We start from the raw sequence: 15,012 nt of genomic DNA, 5'->3' as shown, positions 1-15,012 counted from the left end.
AGTCAGAGTAGTGCTTACCTTTGTGAGAGAGAGAGGTTGTGAGTGGGGGTGTGAGAAAGTCTCTAGAATAATGTGAATGTTCTATCCTGAAGGCAGGTGCTGGTTACACAGCCATCAGAATGGCTCATTGTCATAAATCATCAAGTTATGATGATATTTACAAATTTCTGTGAAATAATTTTTTTAATTATTTAACTAAATTTTAAAATATAGTTTAGGGTGAAAAGCATTAAAGGAGACAGATATCTTTCATCGTACCAAAAGGAAAAGGAAGGGTGATTGAAAATATATGAACTAAACATTCAATTGAAGAAGCTACAAAATAGAAAAAGAGAAAGAAGGGGTAGGAGTAAAACAATAACAAAGAATAAAGACAAAGTTAATGAAAGAAAACACATACAACACCAAACACTGATGACCAAAATTATTCTTGGAAGAAATTAATGATAGCGATAAAACATGGGCATAACTGAGCCTAAGAAAGAAGAGGAAAATAATCCACTAGGAATGAAATAGTGCACAAAAGAATTTTTTAAATCTCAAAAGAGAATCTTAGGAGAAACTTGACAACAAGATTTTCAAAAGATAAGAGAAAAGAATAATTTTCTGGAGAGGAAACATATCCAAAATGGATCCAAGAAACACCAGAAAGCTTGAATAATACCCCAGTATAAGAAGCTGGTTCAAAGTATGACCCCTGAAAGTCCAGGAGACACATCATTTTATATGTGAATCTAGAAAAGTTTCAAGAAACAGTTAACTCTTATTGTGCAAATTGTCTCAGAGTATGGAAAAATTTGGGAAGCTACTCAGATAAGGCTATTCTGATCTCTGATAGCAAAACGAAAAAAGGACAATAAAATATAAAGCTACAGGCCTTCTTTGTTTATAAGCATAGATGAAAACCAAAAATGGAACGTTTTCCAATGAAATACAGCAATACAATAAAAGAATAATACGTCATGACCAAATAGAATGGAAGGATGATTCAACATTGGAAAATTTACTGATATAATCAGAATATTAACAAAGTAAATGAAAAATACCATCATCTTATAGGTACCAAAAAAGCATTTGATGAAATGCAAAATGCATTCATGATTTTACAATTCTTACTTAAAAAGCATCAAGAGAAACTTGTTTTGTAAGATAAAGAATTTCAAGGTAAAAAATAGCAAGGATCATTCTTAACAGTGAAACAAAAGTAACATTCTCATTAAAGTTAGGAAAAAGAGATGCATCAACATGAAAATCTGCTCAACATCACTAATTATTAGAGAAATGCAAATCAAAACTACAATGAGGTATCACCTCACACCAGTTAGAATGGGCATCATCAGAAAATCTACATACAACAAATGCTGGAGAGGGTGTGGAGAAAAGGGAACGCTCTTGCACTGTTGGTTGGAATGTAAGTTGATAGAGCCACTATGGAGAACAGTATGGAGGTTCCTTAAAAAACTAAAAATAGAATTACTATATGACCCAGCAATCCCATGACTGAGCATGTACCCAGAGAAAACCATAATTCTAAAAGAACCATGCACCCCAATATTTATGGCAACACTGTTTACAATAAGCAGGTCATGGAAGCAACCTAAATGCCCATTGACAGATGAATGGATAAAAAGGTAGTGGTACACATATACAATGGAATATTACTTAGCCATAAAAAGGAACGAAATTGAGTCATTTGTTGAGATGTGGATGGATCTAGAGACTGTCATACAGAATGAAGTTAGTTGAAAGAGAAAAACAAATATCGTATATTAACGCATGCATGTGGAACCTAGAAAAATGGTACAGATGAACCGGTTTGCAGGGCATAAGTTCAGACACAGATGTAGAGAACAAATGTATGGACACCAAGTGAGGAAAACTGCGGTGGGGTGGGGATGGTGGTGTGCTAAATTGGGCAATTGGGATTGACATGTATACAGTGATGTGTATAAAATTGATGACTAATAAGAACCCGCAGTATAAACAAACAAAAAAACAGCTAATACTAAACTTTCTTTAGGTTATTTGTATGGAAATACGTTAAAATAAATGTTTCAGACATTACACGAAATTTCTAAAATACTTATATGTTCTGGTATAATGTTATAAGTCATAATACTCGTTATTACTTTAAAATGTATATCTCAGAAATAACTAAATTTCCTTATCAATTTCATTATTATGAACTTTCATCAAATCTTTAACTGTGGTCATTTTTAAGTCTTTTGTCATTTACAGAGAGTGCTGCGTGTACTCTGATGCTTTTGCAAAAATGTTCCTATGAAAGTGTTTCATCTTCAAGGAATTCATGGAAAACACTCTGACAAGTACAGGTTTTTGGTAACTGACTATACTGTGTAACTGAACGAATAAGCATTTTCAGAACTCTAATGGCAAACTGATGAATTCATAAAAGTGTCTTACAAAACATCAAGAAGAAAAAATAGTTACTTACATGGGAATGAGTGAACTGATGAGGATGATTATAATATTTGTGACTTTCTGTTTGAATAAAAAAAAAAATCCCACAAGAACTCAGAGGCAAAAAATATACAAGTCAATTTTCACTGCAAAGTAAAGGAGCTGTTACAGCGGAAGATTACTGGACTGAATGTCACTATTATGACATAGTATGAGTGTGGTTCGTGTTTGGTTATTGCAATCATTGTTGATTTCTTGTGATCATCCATTTACAATGCTTTGTGTCAGTTTATTTATCACTTGTAAAAATAAAATACAGTGTGTGTGTGTGTGAAAAAAAACCATATTGAAAACAATGTCAAAAATAAATTTCACTATGTATACTCCATGTTCAACTTGAACTCTATGGAGCATATGTAATAGTTATAATTTTAGGACAGAAAATATATGTGTACAAATAAACAAAGAAAAAAAAACAAAGCAAACTATCTTATTAACCCAATTTCAAGTGCTTCCGTAATACTGTTTCCTAATCCTCTTAAGCTCCCTCATTTCCACCGTTCAAATATTCTCTTTCAGTTTCCCCTGTCCTCAAACTTCAGGCACACCTATTCCACCCCACTTAGAATCCTTCAAATATCCTAAAAGACCCTAAGTGATCTGGCCCACCATCACCTCTTGACCTCACCCCTTTCTACCCTGCTCCTTGCTCTCTCCTTCCAAACACATGCTTGCCTGTGTCTCAAAAAAGGCCGGTATACTCTTGTCTGATGATCTTAGCACCCAGGCAACTCTCAAGCCTCAGCCCAAACATCACCTTTTCAGTGAAGTCTCTCTCCTCTGATCCCCTTGCTTTGGATACAAGTAGAGAAAATTTTCCTTCGAAGAAAACAGGTACTCTCTCAGAAAACAGTTTCAAGTGAAACTTGAACTGATGGCCAGTACCCATGTAACTCTTCCAGTTTCTACTCAAATCAGCCCCACCCTAACTGCATCATTCCTGATGCCATCACAATTGAATGGAATCAGCTCTTCCAACTGTCTAGTAAAAGGCCTCATTTTTAAAGTTATCAGTGCACAAAACACAGGTATTTTGCCTGAAATTTTTCCTTTAAGATTTCTTACAAGAAAATATATGGCATCTAAAGGTTATACAAATTTCAGGGTCCTTTTAGGTACAGAGGGACTTCCCTGGGAAAGCTGCCAGAATGGGCGGAGCTACCACAGTGGTCAGGGCATTAAACACCACTAGTATCTGGTCAGCACAAGAACCAGGGAGAGGAGAAGAAAACCATGCTAAAGAAATCAGTGAGGAAGAGCTCAACTGCCTTTAGAGAACAAAGGCATTTAACATTCCTCACCCTGTAGTCTCCCCAACAAGACTAAGATCAGCTGGCCTGCCATTGTTCCAAGTAATAGAAACTCCCCACATCTCCTGTGGTCTGCAAGAGGTGCCAGAGGTCCCTATATGTTATCTGGGGTCCATTCAAGACAAGAAGAAGCTGGGGCCCAATCCTCTACCACCTCTCTCCCCAAAGAGGTCACCACTATTTGGCTTAAACATAAAACCTTTATCCTTTGGGTCTGGGATCAGGGACAAAATAATAGCCAAGGAAGGGCTTGCTCTCTGTGACCCCTGCTGGTAGCCTTTGTAAGAGTGCATCAAATGCAAGAGGGAAGAGAGATATGGGAACATATGCATATGTATAACTGATTCACTTTGTTATAAAGCAGAAACTAGCACACCATTGTAAAGCAATTATACTCCAATAAAGATTAAAAAAAAAAAGAGTACATAAAACGAATGTTTCCTGCAGACCCGAATACTGATGGCAGGGGCCCTTTGAGTGAGCAGCAGTAGCTCTTTATACCTCTGCCCTGGAGCCTCAGGCACCATGGAATATGCAGAAGGTAGGTAATGGAGGATCAATACTCTCTTCTCCTTTTCTAACTTTAATGTCAACGATAGAAGAAACAATCTCGAGTTCTCTGTAGAATGTATTGGTAATAAATGGTGGGGAGGGGAAGTGGTTGACAATCTAGCTCACCCCTGAGGGAGTATGACAAATGCAGTTAACTTAGCCTCTAAAGATTGGGTGGAAGTCAAATAATATCTCTCTTCCTATTCGACAAACACCTGATGAGCACTCAATGGTATTGGGGATAGATTGTTATGAAGGAGAAGCATTGTTCATAAATGACCCTAGATGTTCATCCTAAGATGCCTGAACAGTAGGCTAGCCTAGACTCCTTCCATGACTGGACGGCTATAGCATCCAAAAGGGCCCAAAGTCCCCAGGTGCCTCCAAACGAACAGGGCTGCTGGCTTTCCCAGACAGCTCCTGTAAATGGCTGGCATGATATCTAGGCAGCTTAATTCCCCAAGCAGTCTGAAGGTCCCTTTCCTAATAAAGTGGCTGTCATCAAGGCCCTATATGAAGGAAGAGCAATGGGCAAGGGACCTCCACTAGAACAAAACCCTCCTCCACATGGGATGCCTCCCCACGTAGATGCTGAAGAAATGCAGAGCCTATGTGTGCCTTGCTCTGGATGTGTTTCCTGAACTCATATTGTATGACTTTGTGGAATTTTCCTCCATGGACAAGGGGACTCGAAAGATGGGAAGAAAGCAAATAGTAAGGTTTCATCAGGGTTAGGGTTTTCCAGCCAAGGTTAGGGTTTCCTCTCTCAAGGAGAGAGGAACAAGTGTCTTGATGGATTGGATGGAGGGATAAGAGAGTGATTAAAATGATGGGCCAGTAAATTTATCTTGGGTAAAAAAGGAAATGAGAACATAAAGGCAATGATGGAGAATGAAACAGTGTTTGATTCATGGGCTGAATGTCTCCATTAGGTCAAATACTTCTATTAGAACACTGGGAAATGTAAGCTAGAAAGAGAATGGGATGCTTGAAACATAGGTGGTACTCTCATTATTCCCATTTTATGGAGGAAGAAACTGAGGTGTAGAAAAATTTATATTTAAGTTAATAGCTTGTGTTCTCAATCTCTAGAGTTATTTTTGTACTTGACTTATCTTCCATATAAAACTACTTTGAGGGCTTCCCTCGTGGCACAGTGGTTGAGAGTCCGCCTGCCAATGCAGGGGACACGGCTTCGTGCCCCGGTCCGGGAAGATCCCACATGCCGCGGGGCGGCTGGGCCCGTGAGCCATGGCCACTGAGCCTGCGCGTCGGGAGCCTGTGCTCCGCAACGGGAGAGGCCACAGTGGTGAGAGGCCCGCATACCGCAAAAAAAAAAAAAAAAAAAAAAACTACTTTGAGAGCACTGTCTAGGACTTTTTCGTCAAGGGATCTAGGTACTTTATATAGTGCACACTCCAAAAATGTTTATTAAAAAAATAAATAACTAAAATCATTTGGCGCCCACTGCAATCTCTCTCCTCTTGGTTACACCCCATCTTTCTTCCTATTCTCCTATCACAGGAGAAGAGAAGATACTCCCCCTCTCCAGAGCTAATCTTGTCATTTAAACTCCTTAAATTGACACCTCCCATGCATTCCAAAACTATGGTCAATTAAATGATCACTATCAACTCTGTAAAGAGCTAAATCATCAGTCATCAGTCTGTTTCCTGATTTAAGCTGCATCCATTCTCTTTCCTTCATTTCAACACCCAACATGTCAAAACATAAACAAAAATAATCTACGTTTACAAAAGCATTTCCTCATCTCTCTCGGCTTCTGATTCTGACCCCACTTCTCCACTGAAATTCATCTCTGTAAATCATCACATCGTCTCCCAAGTGCTGCTCCATGGGTTACACTTTATCTCTCTACATCATTGATTCATGGTGCGCCTCCTTCCTCCTAAAATGTCTCTGGCCTCCAGGGTACTGATAGTCTTCTCCGGTTCTTTTCTTTCTCCTTGGTTCCGCTTCTTTTTCTACTATACAAATGCAGTCTTATTTCAAAGCTAATTTCTCATCTCTCTTTGAACTCTTTTTATTTTTCCCCTTAAATTTCCTTTTTATGTTCACGGCATTCTTTAGTATCACACTCTCTCTCTCTTTAAAGGTATTATTTATTGCCATAGCTTTCTCGAATAGCACTGACTTTCTCCTGCGCTTCTGATTTGCTTTTCCTTCTTGACTGGCCACTGAGCCCCTGAAAATCAACTTGTTTAGTAGAAATTGATCATCTTTCTCCTGAAATTCACTTCCTCCTTTAGAAATCTTTTTTTCTAAGGATGGGAATACAGTATCCCAGTTACCGTTGGTTCTTACATCTCCCTCTCCCTAGTCATATAATCGGTGAGGTCAGGGGATCCCAGGACAGTCTACTGTGAGTCCCCAGCGACATCTGTATACTCCAGGGAGGCTTCCTGTGCTCTCCTTCCTTATATAAGGAGCCAAGGATCCAGCTTGCCTTCCTCTCCTACTTATAGCTGTCACGACTCAAGCTAGACCCTGAGTATCTACAAGTAGCAGTTACCTGTATCATGTGATAATCTGCCCATCTCACCCTAATTTTTAATCTTAAAAATTCTTCTACAATGATTTTATTTAAAACTACATAAATATATAATGAAATTTTTCATTCTATATGAACACTTCCTCAAAGAAATGAAAAGAGAAGAGTGAAATAATTTAGAAGGAAAATTAATGTCAAAAATCTAAATACTGTGCTAAGGGTCTTTCCCCTAATACACCATAAAATGCTGATTATGAATATCACAGAGGCCCTTATTTCCCACTGAATTATTAATAGACAGCTAAAACAAGGTTAGAGTTGCATATTTGTTTCTGTTTTTGTTAGCTTTGCCACGTGGCATGTGGGATCTTAGTTCCCTGACCAGGGATCAAACCCGTCCCCCTGCAGTGGAAGCAGAGAGTCCTAACCACTGGACTGCCAGGGAAGTCCCTGTATTTGTTTTATAAACTAAATTATTTCCTTTTTACATATCTAAGGATCCTAGGAGGAATGAGGCCGGGCTTCCATCTATACAAAATCAATAATCTAGATACACATCAGTCTTTAGATATTGAGCATCCAACTGAAACACTTTGATTTTTAAGTGTAACTCTGTGCGCGAATCAAAACTTCTCAGAATTTGCCGATTACAATTACGGTGATCCTTCAGTGCTCCAGACAAATGTCTTCTCTATGGGTCTCAGATGGTTGCTTTTACTGTGAAACCGCCTCCATGAATTCTTTCAATTGGAGCCACAGGTTCTAGCTGAGAATAAGTACCCTTTCGTTTCAGTTACTCTTCCATTTTACCCTTCTTCATGGTATCCCCAGTAACACAGAAACTCTTCATCTAAGGAAACTTGACAATTCTGACAATTGAAGAAAAGTATTTTTAGCACAATGATTAGACTTGATGGATTTCCGGAAATTAGGAGTCTTTCAAAAATAATTCCTCCAAGCTTTCCTGGTGTGTGTGTGTGTGTGTGTGTGTGTGTGTGTGTGTGTGTGTGTGTGTGTTTTAAACTGGGGAAGGTAAGAAGTGAAGTCAGTTTAATAAATCCTCTCACTGTGGCCATTGTCCTGTTTGCTTATTGTACAGATTGCTCAACAATTTCAAGACAGCAGGAAAGCCTTCTTGTCTTTTATGTTCCATGCATATTTCAAAGCTATTATTTCAAATGAGGATTGTTGACAGAATGCCTCAGACGTTGGCCATTGTTTCTGCTGACAGCCAATATCTAAATGCTGTGTTTACTAAATTTCTTCTCAAGTTAGAAAGTCTACTCACTGTTTATTGAAAATAATTATAACCATAATATTTGATGGCTAAATAAATTCTATTTGATGAAGATAAGTGACTCAAAGTTTCCCCTATTACTGGAGAGTCATTTTGTTTTTTACTTTTCCACAAGTATTACTAATCCCTTATAAATATCCTATACTTCAGTACCGAGATCAGTTTATTTGGTAAAACATTAGTGAAATAATTAAATTCCTTGGATTAGATATCTAGAAATGGAATTACTGCATTGCAAGACTTAAACATTAAAAATACTTATAATGTATCACCAAAACTTTCCAGAAACATATCAGTTTACATCCTCACCATTAACTTTACTCTGAAAAACAATCTTTAATAATTTGTTAAGAAAATTATTGTGAAAAATTTTGGTGAAAAATGTAGCTCAAGTATTAATTTATACTTCTTAGATTACAACTAAGATTGACTTTTTCTTCTTCAGTGAATCTAGCCATTTGTATTGGTTCATATCCTTTGCCCATTTTTCTCTAATATGGTTCTAGTGTTATTTCTCATTTACTTACAAGAATATTTTATATATTGTGTGAATATTTCGCTTTTTTACACAGTATATGCACATTTTATGAATTGCTTATGTGATATTTTACATGTTAAACCCTTTGTTTAATCTGTTCATAGTTTTTTCCGGTTTGCTCTTTCTTTAATTTATATTTAATTTTAAATGGTTTTGGCATATATTTCATTTTAATATATTAAAATGTTGAGTGGGTCTTTCCCTTTGTAATGCCTTTCATGGCCTTTATGTTTAGAAACTTAGAAAGTTATTTGCCCCTCCAGAGACAGATAAATATTATCTTATGGGGTTTTTCCTTTTTATATGTTAATTGCACTTTTAATTTGGATTTTAGTTATACCTTTAATTCTAACTGGGGTTTTGGGGTTTGTTCTATTAATTTTTTATTGTTTTGCGAGTATGATATGAAGAATAAGGGAGATGTAAGTATGATTCCTAGTCCTAGTTTGTTGTGTTCCTCTCTATTAGTTTATAGGAGCATTTCTTTTTCTCAGTGCTCTTAAGTTTGTTCCGTCTCAAAATTCTGGTTGTTTAGTTTTATGAAAACTTTTTAGTTCCTTCTGTGACAACTTCCTCTAGTTTTTCCCCCTGTACATTATCTCCTGTATTTTGATATCAGAACTCATGGACTGGACCTCCAATTTTTGTGTCTTTTCTTCTTCCAATTTTCTCTCTCTTTATCACTATGCTTTATCTTCTGAAAATTTTTCTCATCCTTATCTTGTAAACCAACTTCTATTGACTTTTTCATTTCTTCTATCAAACTTTTAATATTTAACAGCTCATTTCTGTCCCCTTAGCTTTTTCAAGTGTATTTAGCTTCCTTACCTGCCCCCCACCATTGTCCTATTTTTATTTCACAGGTGCACTTATTTCTTCTCTCAGAAAATACTAAAACCTGGACCCATATTGAGAAAACAAGCGTCATGTAACAATCCTTATGCTTAAAATTAACATTGCAATCTAGTATTTCTGTTGTGTTCTATTGTGTTCCCGTTTAAAAAATATGCTGCTGGTAACCCACAATGTCGTTTCTATGACCCAGTAATGGCTCATGTCCTGGAGTTTGGAAAGAAATATTATAAAAATCATGGTGAGGCTTTTGATCTTTCAATGGCGGAGACACAATCACATTTGTCTTCTGGGAAGAAATGGACAGACTGCAGTGGCCCAGAATAAATGAAGACAAACATTTATAAAGATCCAGTTGAGAGATGGCACCTTTACTGCGGTGGTGGTAGAGACAGAAGCAGAGAGCCTACTAGGGTGCATTCACTCACATCTTATTACTTAGTCATATTTCCTCAGCGTGCCACGTGGGGAACTGGACCAGAGCGTTCAGATGCTTGTCCAAGATGGCATAATCAGTGAGTCCTGAGCCAGAATTGAGCCAGGCCCGTCTGTTTCCTAAGCCTGGCCTTTCCTCTAAGTCACAGCAAATCCATGCGGTGAGCCTATAAAATAGGAGAGAAATTGTCAGAAGAGCACATTTTGGAGCTTCAGAACCAATTCCTTGGAGGCTTCAATACCTGAAAAGTTTGCCTATGTTTGGTCCCTGAAATGAAACCTAAATTTATTTCTTAATTAAAAAAAGGCACATACAGTGTGATGTCACAGTAACAACCTGACTTGAAGTCCCCTTTGATCTGGACTTGATGACCCTGGTCACGTGGTACTTGTCCCTCAGCCAGGTCATCCTTACCCTTGTACACCTCTGCCATGTTCTCCATGCGAGGCTGTGAGGATTAGGGTTTCCATGGGATTGTTTAATATTTATATTACTATCTAGGATTATACATGTTCCCCAAAGTCGATTCATGTTGTCAACTCTAAACACAATTAAACAACTAGAAATCAATCCCTCTCTTTCTCATGTTCTTTATACATGCTCTATTATGCTACTTGTCATGTAAGGGTATTAATCATTCCTCTGTCTCTCTTCTCTAGTAGATCATGTACTTTGGGGGACAGGGTTGTACCTCCTTAGTCTCTGGGTCCCATTGGCTACCACAGATTCTGGAGTAATAGATGTCAAATTTGATAATTATGTTGTTTCAAAAAATGCAGAATATATAAATAAATTTTCAGTTTTTATGACTAAAGCATTTATATGATTTTAATTCACTGTTTTTCAAACTTTCTTGATCCCTGCCCCCCCCTTTGATAAGCATAACTATCTCTGCCACTACTCCCCCACCCCCTTTGGCAAATTCTACTTTTTCCCAAGACCCCTGTCAGTGACCAACATGCACATAACACAGAACATTTGCACATCCCACAGCCAGGCTGATTCTGTCTACTTTAGTTCCTTTTACTTTATAGTACAAACAAGAAAGCTTCTTTTTGTTTGCCTGTTTTCGAAAGAGAAGTTATATGATGATATTGAGTTTACTTTTGCAAATTACAAATGTCCTCACCCCAAGATCCTAGAACACAGTACGTCATGGGAGTACCTTGATCTAATTAAAGTTTTACTGACAGCTCATTCTAGGGGAAGCCTCTCTTTCCCAGCATTTTTATGAGCGATAATTTGCTGTCTCCATTTGATCACCTCTGGTCCCTTTTCTTTGCCACTGACTCTCTTCTCCTGGGGACGAGGTTTCAACCCAGATCCTCTTAGGCCTCTGCACTCACACCCATGCCAATCCAACATGTGTCAACAGCTGTCAACAAAGACCTGAAGGGGAAGAATAATGGCTGATGTGGAATAAAATGACATTCTACTTGGATTTCAGTGGTTTGCTTGATTCTTTTCCAAGCTGTTTGAAGACATGAGTCAAACTGGACCCTTCTCCAGCCCTGCAGTCCTCACCACCTCATCTCTCATACCCAGTTTTGAATCCCTTCATCCCCACCAATCCATTCTGCAGCTGGAGTGACTTCCTAAAATAAATCTGATGACATCATCCTACTCTAACAGCCTGTCAATCGGTCTCCATTTGCCTTAGGATGAAACCCCGCTCCCTACCTGACCCCCAAAACCACTGACATCTGATCCCTTCCTCTTGGGCCTCACCACTGGCTGTGCCAACTTGCCATCAATGCTCTGAGCCGTACTATTCAACTTCCTGCCGTTTCTACCACAGAGAGTACACTCTCTTGTCCCTGAGACTTTGCATCATAAAATACTACCCTTGGCCTGGAATTCTCACCTTGTATTCCCATCCCTTCATCTCTTTCATTTACTTTTTTTTTTTTAAACACAATCCAGCTAAACGTTAGGTCCTCAACCCATCCATCTTCCTAACAAGCATGTCCTCACTCACCCCTTGCCCTCCTCCTGACCTACGTAATGTTAAGGGCCCTTTCTGATTGTGCCTTTTTTTTTTTTTTTTTGCAGCATTTGGGACCTTAGTTCCCTGCCCAGGGATCGAACCCAGGCCCCTTCAGTGGAAGCACAGAGTCCTAATCACTGGACCACCAGAGAACTCCCTGATTGATCCCAGTATTTCCCCTGCCTATTGATCCCAGTATTTCCCCTGTATCTAATTGCTACCTTGCCCCTCAGACATAAACATAGTGCCTGCTATACAGTAAGTATTCAATACACTGAGTAAATAAATGAATAAAAGTAAGGGAGAAAGCCCATAAAATTTCATTTGGAGTCTCATGGCTCTAGTTCATTCATTCATTTTCAAAAGGTTTTTAAAACCTCTACCATGAGCACTGGCTAGATGTCCAATATTCAGGGAGGAATGAGGTTTGACTTTGTCCCTGCTCTCATGCCAGCACCTCGCAGGGCTCCATGGGTAACCAGAAAAGAAAGCAGAAGTTAACTGATGCTCTGCCTTAGACAGGGAAGGGCAACGCTGAGGAATTTTCACGCCCCCAGTGAGTTCTCTAATGTGCAGTTTATGCTGTGTCACCTCTAGTCCAGTGCAAGACAGATACAGAACTTTGTACCACAGAACTGAAGTAGGTAGGGAAGACAGACAGACAGACAGACAGACAAGGAGTTCCGATACAGTGTGAGAAGTGCTCTTTAAGAGAGCTATGTGCTATGAGGGCAGAGAAGGGTCGCTGAAGCTAATCTGGGGAGAAGTAGCTCTGGAAAGACAGTAGCAATGGTGTAAAATCATACTTAATGATGAGATATGTTGAAACTGTGGCTTGTAAACTAGAATAATGATTAAATTTCTAGCTCCCTGAAGCTACTTCTTTGTCACTCATCTCTGTTGAGTGTCAAACCCTTGTATGAAATTGACAGGTAGTGAGGAACGTAACCCCATTTGGATTATGAGAAGTGGCAAGGAGGCTGATGAGTAGCTCCTATTTGGATGAGGATGCCTGATTCATTTTCCTAATCATGACTAAACCTAAGAAAGGACACCAGGCTCAACCCTCAAGTGAGAAGCAGAAGGCCTCAGAGTCAAAAGTGGTGGCTGACACCCAAGCCAACAGGAGGCTGAATCACGCTCTCCTGAAACTGTGGGCAGAACGGTCTTCTTTCTGACAAAGCTAAACCTTGGTTGATGTCTAGAAGTAACACTAGACAACCTCAGTCCTCAGAGAAGCAGTCATGTGTCCTCATGCACACTCTCACCCCATGAGCTTGCACTAAAATGGACATATGGTCCATAGAACTCCTGAGCACTTCCGGATTGCTCAGCTTTTGGATATAGATCCAGATGTTAGGGGACAACTGCAGACAGGAATAACTTTGAGTCTCCTCATGCAGAGAAATATTTAAAATAACTTTTCTGAAACTTTTTTTTTCTACTTTCCTTGTCTGCAGGGAGAAAAGTGTAGTGGTTATGAGCTGGGCCCTGGAGTTAGACTGTCTGGGTGCAAATGCAGTGTGCTCCTGGGCATATTGTAGAACCTCTCTGTGCCTCAGTTTCCTCATCTACAAAATCAGGATAATGATAGAACCTACCTCCTAGAGTTGTTTTAATTATGACAACATGCATTAATATACCATGTGTCATTGATTCTAGGACATGCATTTTTCACATTTTAACATGTCTGAAATTGAGGTGCAATTTACAGTCAATAGCATAGCAGAGTTTACTTGCCTCAGTGGTAGGAAAAATAATGGTGTAGCTTATAATCAGTGGCATCTTAGATGTGATGAAATTCAGGATACAAGGAGCTTAGAAAAATACATAGCACATAAACAGTACTAAATGAATACTTAATACATGATATAGATATAAAATATATATAGGTCTTCTAACTTCATCAGAGCCAAGCTATATAGCTCATTTTTAAAATATGTTCAAGATATCAATGGCAAATGATAACATGACTGACCCATTTCCCAGGAAAGAGAGAAACTGCACTTAATACTTAGCCTGGAGTTTGTGGAAGCATCTGGTACCCATCCCTTTATCTTAGCCAGGAACTCAGAAAGGTGATATAACTGAGACCCACTGAGATGTGGATACCTTGGACAGGTAAAAGCTTTATGCCTCTTTAGGTCAACATTCTTTTCCTAATCATTTATTAGAGTGACTGATACTCTGAGACACAGCAGAGAAATAGGAGCTCTGACATTGAGGCTCAGAGATCCAGCTCTCACCCCAAATCTGCATACACCAGGGAACAAATCCAAAGCCCTAAGTTAACCAACTTCTCCTCTTAAGAGGATAGTGATCCTTGGACTACCATTCCCCAAGTGACTAATGAAAGTCTTGTTTCCCAATTATAGACCCCGCTATCCCTAAGAGAAGATGCAATAAACACATTTTTTAAATACCAGCAAATTTCCAGTGATGCTCTAGTGCACCTTGGAGACTAGTTCTATAAGCAACTCCTAAGCCTCCCCGACCAACTTTAATTCAGCTCAACTCTGGGCCCCAAAAGGAGTTTATTCAGATGGCAGACACGCAGACATGAGTGAATATTATATATTTAGGCAGGGGATCAAAAGGAGCTTCCCTGGCCTTTTGTTTCTTGCTGATTGCGTGTCCCCTTTAAAATGTATTCGACTGTCAACGGGACAAAGCAGAACATTCTGTTTTAAACTTCCATATTTTAAATTTTCTTCATTTTGAATAATCTGTGTATCTTTCATCTGTATTGTTTTCTTTAACTGGAAAAAACATATATTGCCTTTGTATTATGAAAGTTTTTTTTACTTGCCAGGAACAAAGGAAAATGAAGTTCTATCAATATGTTTATATTAGAAAGAATAATTAGAAAAGTAGAATAAAAAATATATGCATGGTATGATCACAGTCTGTGAACATACGCAAAGGATAATAAAAGACTGAGAAAAGCTCAATAACTGGCTTTGCACCATAGGTAAGTAAAATTATTTTGTTTTATTTTTCCGTATTTAAAATTTTATACAGAAAAACTTATAAGTGGGAAAATGAAA

This window comes from Lagenorhynchus albirostris, chromosome 9 (genome assembly GCF_949774975.1).
Source record: "Lagenorhynchus albirostris chromosome 9, mLagAlb1.1, whole genome shotgun sequence".
Taxonomy (NCBI): Eukaryota; Metazoa; Chordata; class Mammalia; order Artiodactyla; family Delphinidae; genus Lagenorhynchus; species Lagenorhynchus albirostris.
This window is presented reverse-complemented; position numbering follows the sequence as displayed.